This window comes from Cephus cinctus, unplaced genomic scaffold (assembly GCF_000341935.2).
Source record: "Cephus cinctus unplaced genomic scaffold, Ccin1 Ccin1_scaffold0123, whole genome shotgun sequence".
Taxonomy (NCBI): domain Eukaryota; kingdom Metazoa; phylum Arthropoda; class Insecta; order Hymenoptera; family Cephidae; genus Cephus; species Cephus cinctus.
The window spans coordinates 3,164,578-3,172,003 of NW_014332857.1; positions in this window are offsets into that span (position 1 = coordinate 3,164,578).

Consider the following 7,426-nt stretch of genomic DNA (forward strand, 5'->3'; position numbering starts at 1 on the left):
GGGGAGGGGGTTCGTAAATAATTAATTTTTTTTTTAATGGTAATTTTTATAGAGAATATTTTTGCATGCGCTTTAAAATATCTTATATGCAACTTCAGAATGTTTTTACGTCGTTGCACAAAATGCAGAAGTTAATAAACGGCAAAGCACGTAAATTGCTCGCGAAGTGCAACAATGGCGCTGGGATTGTTCTTGCTGAGCTGGCTTAGAGAGATTAGCCAAGTATTAAGGTCGGCTACTGCAGAATCAATGCACATATTAACCTCGTGCATTTCTCATAGGACGAGATGAATGATTGGGTATTTTGTGGATAAGAAAAAAAAAAATTATTTAATATTTAATTAAAAAATTTTTTAACTAAAATCAATGATCGTCGGGTATCATATTTTTTAATTATACGAAGACTCGGTGCCGATGAAAATTTTTAAATATTGGATTTTATTGAACGAAAATTCGATTTTCTCCGTAAGCCACGTCATCCTGATTTTTCACTGAAACATTTTCCGGCTTGCTGCCGAGAGGAGTCGGAGGATCCGGTGCGTACGAGACTGGGATTCCCGGGGGATGCATTTTTATACAGGAAACACACCGGATGCGCCACGGATGCATCGTGAGGTTGCAGCTTGTCCTTTTCACAGTTTCCTTTTATTTTTCACTGAAAAACCTCATTGACCTACTGTAGCCGGCATTTTTCCAAGCTATCCATTGGTAATTTTTCAAAATAAAACGAAAATCAGTTCACGGGTAAATTTTTTCAAGATTCATATCCATGAATAAAAAATTCCAAAAATAAATCTAAAATAAATAAATAAAAAATAAATCTACCCATTGATCAGGTATTTAATAAATTACCACGTATCCTATAACGAGAATTCTGGTGCGAAGAACACGTCGAGTCCATATAACGTGTGAAGCGATAAATTAGCATATATAAAGAATTACGCATTGCCATATGTTTCACGTGGTCAAAAAAGAAATAAAAAAATATTCGAGACCGACACTTCGTAGAACCTCGTCATACTTCGATTCGTACCGATTCAACGTAACTGTCTATAATCCATTAGAGTTAAAAAAAAGTCTCTCTGTGGTAAATCTCACGCTCGGCTTACATAAGCCATACTTAGTTTACGATAATAGCCATATCGGTATCGCAAAGTAGCATGGGCGTACGGGAGAAGGCAAAAGGACGGTAAGAAGTGAAAAGAAGAAAAAAAGAAAAAATAGAGTAAGAGAAAGGCCAGCTTTGCGAGCTCGTGTGACATGTCAGGGTCCGAAGTCACGCCATCGTTGGCTACCATATTGATTTATGCGCCTGGAATAGTCGAGAAATATGAGTTTACTTACGAGGCAGTTTGCTCTTTCAGCGAGTTAACGTTGCCGTCACGTAACGACATCGTGATTAACGGCGACGTTACGATTTCCAAGTAATTTCAGATTAAGGAGACTCTTTAACGCTCGCCGGAAGTCCCTGGTACCACGGATGGAGTTAGGGTCCAGAATAAATCAGCATTTGGTACAATGACAAATGAATGGCTTGTGATATGGAAAAGGAAAAAAATTTTTTTTAATTATCTTGTCTCTCATCCCTACTTTTTTTCCGGATTATTCAAAACGGACCACTGCGTCAGGCTCGAGATGAGAAATCCTAACAGGATTATTATATCGGGTATGGAATTAATTCGTATAAATTTTTTTTTAACTCGTCCTTTCCTCCATGGTAATTCGGTCGACAGCATACTACTTAGTATATATATATATAAATTATTTTAAAGGTACTCTTATTGTTTTGGATTGTCACGTTGAGACTGAGAATATATATCCAGTTGTATATATATGCACAATGTAATCCTTTGAAGAAGATTCGTCAAGGATTCCGCTAAAGACATCCCCCAGGACACAGGCATCTCTTGGTACGGGATAAGAAGTTAGGAGACAAAGAGAAAACAAAAGACAAAGGCAGAAACAAGAAGCCACTAAGCTCCAAGAGTTAAGCGTCACTTGGATGAACGTGGATTGACAAGTAGATACGGCCGGAAGTGACGTAAATCAATTTGATTTTATCCAGCCTAATCCGATCGCCAATATTTTTCTCTCATTCGCATCTTGCGACTGGTATTACGGATGGGCTGAAACGAAAATTTCATAACGTCCGCAATGCAAATAAAATATTTTCGACACGGTCAGAAATTTCTTCCGGACACTTTTACTTCCCATATGCTAAAGTATTCAGGGTAACTGCCCTATTCCTTCTGAATGCAATATACCGAATCCTTCGGTGCGGCTCACAATTTATCCGGGGTTGAGCGAGGCTGGATTTACGTTCCTGGTCCACGGGCGATTTCGAAACGGTGTTGCTAGCATAATTGAAGGGTTCCAAAGTAAAATTGAGCGAGACCACTTTGAGGACACGTCCTGTGAATACGTTACTGGACTTTTAAAAGGGTAGGAAACGGGATGGATATATGGTTAATACGGACGGTATGGGTACTGGCGATAAATAAAGAATCAAATCGAACCTAACCTAATTAATGTGGGTTTAGAGGGTAAGTATGAATTTTTCATTTTTCTTTTTGCATCCTAGCAGGCGCCTAAGTTACACAAAAATTGTACGGGTAAGATTTTACAGATTGAGGGATAATCGTTTTTTTGAAAATAAAATGGCGTCGAACGCTCCAAAAATGTTTCGGTTGACAGATGAAAGCATAATAACAATCACTTTAACTGGCAGCAGCCTCGAGGCTTTCTTTCTCATTTGTTCTGTTACTTTTGTCCGATCTGTCGGTTCTATCGATACATCGAAACACAATGTAAACACTAATTCTTTATTATCGGTAGACAAAGAGGCAATGCTCGAATGGATTCTGAAAGAGAGGAACGATCGAGAGCAAGGGACGTATCTATGGCTGAAGGTACCCGGTACCTTCTTATAGCTCAGCCTGAGGGTGTTATTTCAAACAACCCTGTATAAACTGCTCTGGAGTAACTAGACGTCTACGACAATCGCATATTGGCACTGTCTAACGGGTGGCTGTGGTTAATCGGTCCACATCAAAAGGAACTATTCCTTCGGTATACTTTCGGATGAATAGAGAGAATAATCCCTTGGGGCTACTGCAGCATCCCTTTGGACCAAACTGCGTATTGTTGGTTCAAAAATATTTATCATTTTTTCGACATTGCAATTAAGTTTCTTAACTCTTATCCCTGTAGCATTATTTTGAGAAATACAAATTTAAAAAAAAAAAATTTCCAGATCTTCACAAAATTTTCAAAGCCAATTGTAACAATGGCTACTGGATGATGCAATCGCGAAATTGCAAAGCTCTCCCTAGGAAGCCACGATTATTTATTCATCGGAATGGAGGTTCCGGGGTGAATACGGACCGACTGGAAATCTCTGCAGTGTCGTTGCGGGACACCCCATATATGTGACTATATATGCTCGTATATATACATATATATCCCGCACAGGGCCTATTCCGTTTTATATACACGCGTACATACCTTCCTATCTTTGCAACTTGCCGGCAGATAAACGGCCGCAATTGAATAATGAAACGATTCAGTTATGATTCCGACATTTTTATTCATTTCCCATACGCCAATATTATTTTTCCACGTATATCATATGATACGCATTAGAGGTCATGAACTTATCCGTCGTATCTTTTTTTGAGGAAAAAATTTTTTTTACAAAAATCCCTTTTCACAACATTATTCAAATATGAGTATCGTTACGCTATAAGTACCAAGGCCGATAAATTTCTGTCAATGGTAAATATTTGATTGACCTCATATCAGAGTTCAATATTTATGATTGTGCATTAGGGAATTAATTTATACTCGTATCGATGAGGCCTGATACAGGTCACGTGTCTGATTCGCATTATCTATTAAATCTTTGTTAAGTCAGGTTAGCCTACCGTCAGGTTATATACTCCACACAAATCGCCCACCCGTTATACCTGCGTACACGCGGGTGCAAACACCGCAGACAGGTAACGACATAACCTGCGATCAGGTTAGTTACAGCCCAATCTATTTTCGTTACTGCACTCCGCCTAGCGTGTGACACGGGTTCGCCAATTTCGCATACGGCCCTGAACACGTTCTTCGAGCAATTAGCCAATTACATTGACACTAATGATCAAACATGACGTAGGACCCGTAACGAACCCTGGAGATCAATATAAAATATTTTTGACAAGTAAAATACTCAAGATGGAAAAATTAATTTTTTATTTTTTTTTCAAATTTTTCCCCCGATATAAAAGTCAAATCCGTACCAAATCACAACAAAAGATTTCACCTTACGCACTTGCTGTTCGATTACACCAGTGATAACGACGGCTCAAAGGATTAATCAGAGCGTGCAATAAATTTGATTAAAAATCGTCATTAGACGCGAATAGATCCGACGATTAGCAGGGACCGTCAACAGGGACGCTAAACAGCCTACAGGGAGGGTGTGATACCAACCTTCCAATAATTTGACGAATGCTAATGTAATTACCAACCTAAACCCTTCCAGCATAGTGCAGCACGCGTCTGGTCCGCCCTCTGTGAAATGTCATCAGTACCACGATGATTCATCCGTCATGCGTCACGGCGTGAATTTTTACTCTCGTGACGTCACAGTCGTATCAATGAAATTTTACCCAGACCATAAACAGTTCAGTTGCGTAAAATGACTGATTTGGGAAAAAAATAGATCAAAAATTTTTTTCGTCAAATTCGCTCCGTTTATTTCTTATCGATCGGATCCGATCGTTCTGCCTGCCCTCCACTCGATACACTACCCCCGTGTATTGATAGGTTAAAAGAATAGTACAAGGCGTGACATAATATTCTCCTTAAGATCGAACAGACCAAGGCGTACCAACCCGTCTACGTATACTACGTTAATCCCACCATTCGTCTACACTTTGTACGGGTATACCAACCTCACCGAAAGCTTTTGTTTGCCTTCAGGTCAACTACCCAGCATCGTTAGGCCACAGTTTATAGTACGGTCCTGGATGGATATCTGTATCATACACGCAACTGCATTGTCCATCCTTGAGAAAGAGGTGAAAACATTTCTATATCCTACAGTGCAATACCGGTAGGTACAATTTCCTTTCTGCATGCATTGTGACGTCCGTACATACAAATCGCAACCTTCTTCGCATCTCGTATGCAGCTGACTCACTTTTTTTTCTCTCCCTTTCAAAACCATTGTTTCGAAATACACACCAGACATTTTTTTCCTCCTTGTACGAACTGGTAGCGGCATACTTTTTTACCGTTTCATTCATTTTTAATACGACTGTACATTGTGCGGACAGACAACATTTTTATTGTATATCGACACTTTTATCGTTACTTTTACTATACAATGTGTACGTCATTAAATTCGTTCAAACAGTGACCTACGTATATTTTTTTCAAAAACGCAAAAAAATTTTTTCTTGTATATCGATTTGATCATATCACCCATGCATTTCTATCGTGCGAGCAGCGACTGTACATATGCACCACGTGATCGAAATTGTAAATCAAAATTTTGTTTCAATTTATGTATTTCGAGATTATCAACTGATACGGCGAGTCCTTTGTAAAAGGATATTTGTAGATACAGTGCATTGGAAATAACTCAAAGGATACCGACACTGTTTAACGTATAAACAACGAAGAATTTACATGAAAAATCGTAAATAGTCGTCGATTGAATATACTTTTTTTTTTAACGTTCAAATTTATTTTTATCTGTATATCTCTCAAAGCGTTAAAGAACAAAGAGAAACTCGCGTGCGCACCAGGTCAAGGGTTCCGGTCGTGAGTGGTACGGGGTTGGGTAAGACACGGTCATAAAACAGTCGGAGCTAAGAAGAAGGCACTTCACTGTTTCCAACGAATTAGCATGGAGCTTTGCTCGGTATCCCAAATTGATTGAAATAACGTTACACTTTCCGGTATTGGCTAAAGTAATTCCAACCTTTCTCCATTGTTTGGTAAACAGAGAATTTCATTCCGATCTACCGTTACAGTTTCTCGGCTTTTTCATTTTTCTTATTTTCCTCCTCGCTTATCTCGCCGCTCCACCTTACTCTCGCACTATTTTCCTGCCCTTACATTACGTAGGAAAAAAAGTGACGTAATTAAACTTGGAAAAAAAATAATTCTATACGGTAACCAAAATTTTCTTTGTCTTATTTACCCGAAATATTACAGGTCGATGTAACAAGATTAAAATTTTTTTTTTTCACTAAAAATCCTTTTTCGCTCGCTAATAGCTAATTAGACATGGTTCTCTTATGCAGGTAACGATACACGTGATAATCGTCATTAATGCGTTTATTATGGACAATACGATGCTAATATAACGTGAGACAATCATCGCAATTTTTTTTTAAGGTTCTGACAGTTTACGATAATTCTTTTTTTTTTTTAATATTCCTCTCCTACTACGAAATGACTTCGCACTCGGATGAACTTCCCGACGACTCCTCGCTGTCACTGCCGCGTATATATAGCGACTTTGCCAAAGTAATTACTCAACCTTTCCTCGCGGTACGTTATGCGAAATAACGAATCCCATTTGCCAGCTATTATGTCCCGCCGACGCGCAACCTTTGAAATATTATCGTCGTACGTACAATCCGAAGAGGATGAAAAAGAAAGAGGAGAGAAACAAAAAAACGAAAAAGAAATAAAGTTGGTACCACTGTGTATCTATATCTTTAAATCCCATTAAAACTTTAGCCGAAAGAGTACAGTGAATTTTTCATTTTAATGAAAACAATAAAAAAAAGAAAAAAAAAGGGTCACCCTTATTACGATAACAAAAAAGAAAAAGGTATTAAACGAAAGTACAACGATAATTTATCGCGCGCACCTTCACAACGAAATACAAAATCATCCCCTGCTCATATGCGCAACAAAATTATTGTACTCCAGCAATGCAAAAGTCCTCGTACTAAAAACAATATTTTTTTTTCTTTGCACCTGCACATTATATATTTTCACTACGTACTCATCTTGCCATATGCATATGGTACTCATGCTTTTCTCAAATCTTATCAAAAGTGGCCTGCGTCCAGTGTAGAGATCTTAGCAAGGAGTCTGCTGGGCTACTCGCAAGGGTACTTTAAGGGCTGGTATGTAGTGGGAAAAAGAAAGAAAAAAAAACAATAGGACCTAAGAGGGTCTGCGTTGGTTCCTTTCAACCGAATAGTAACCAGTATAACCAAGAAGCTTGCTAGGTTTTCTGGTAGTGTTATGGCTAATGATGAACGTATTATATGCATTGTATATGGTGGGGGAGGGACGGGTGAGGGGACTCTGAGGCACCCCTGGGGAATCCAGTAGGAGAGTCTTAGTTAATTAAGCCAATTTTCATTCAAGTAGATTGTCCCCCACATTCCACCCCCCCCCCCCCCCCCCC